The sequence below is a fragment of the Vigna radiata genome, unplaced genomic scaffold, assembly GCF_000741045.1.
Source record: "Vigna radiata var. radiata cultivar VC1973A unplaced genomic scaffold, Vradiata_ver6 scaffold_147, whole genome shotgun sequence".
Classification (NCBI taxonomy): domain Eukaryota; kingdom Viridiplantae; phylum Streptophyta; class Magnoliopsida; order Fabales; family Fabaceae; genus Vigna; species Vigna radiata.
In genome coordinates this window covers 349,164-350,310 of record NW_014541973.1, presented here as the reverse complement: position 1 = coordinate 350,310, position 1,147 = coordinate 349,164, and positions in this window count along the sequence as shown.

The following is a 1,147-nucleotide window of genomic DNA, read 5'->3' as shown; positions in this document are numbered from 1 at the left end:
CGTTGCACTAAGCTCACCCTCAATATCCAGAATTAATATGTTGAATATAGTTTGAACTGGCACAAACAACAATGACAAAGCTTCTTGTGTTAATGAGTCAATAGATTTCTACACAGAGAAAAAGCTCTTCATTAAAAAATCAGTTTCAGGCATCAAGGTCAGACTTGAATATGGGAGAGAAAAATATAGTCCAAACATAAACATGTTCTACAATTCACAAATAAAGTACAAAGATTAACAAGCTTTTCTTTTGTAGTTTAGAGGGAAAGCTTTTGGAAAAAATAACAAAAATTATTACCACAAATATGACGAATTCCCATATGAATAAATAATATATGTATTGATAATGCATATTATTACAATATCATTCCATCATAAACCCTCACCTATAATAAGTGTGACTTTCATAATAGCTATATTAAAGTCACATCGAAGAAACTTTGACTTTATAATAACCATGTTAAAAGTCATTTCAGGGCCTGTTTGCTCAATTGGCCAAAATTTGGTAGTAACCAAACTATTAGAGATATTATATTTAGTTTATATTTATTTTTTATTTTCTAGTTAGTTTGTTATTATTTTTTATTTGTATTTTGGGCTTAGCCCATATTTCTTCTATTATAAATAGAAAACCCTATGTGTGTATTTAACACAAGGGAGATTTCCCCTCATCTCTTTCACTATTTCATATGGTATCAGAGCCTGGTTCTCTGATTCTTTAGTCATTGTCTTCGCTGTCTGCTGGCGGCCGGCCGCCATGGCCGCCGGCAGCCCCTACTAAAAGTCTTTCAACCTATGTTATTCTGCTGCGGCCAAGAAAGGCCACTGCATCCGCAGTGCATCACCGTTACTCGCCGTCGGTCATCATCCAGAATCAACTGACGACCGCTCCATCCGAATCGCCTCTTGTGGAAATTGAGGCAATCGGAGCATGTTGAATTTTTAGGGTTTCTTTCTCTCTCATGTTTATCCATGGCTTCTTCCGTTGCTGTCTCTTCTGACCTCTCTTTTCACCGTTGCGTTTGACCCGTCCATATATGCTTTTTTCATGGAAAAGATGGTTTGTTGTTAGTTTATTTATAGTCGTGGTGGCTCTCCAACAATTACCTCTTTATCCAATGGCGGCATTCTTCAAGGGCGATTTGCA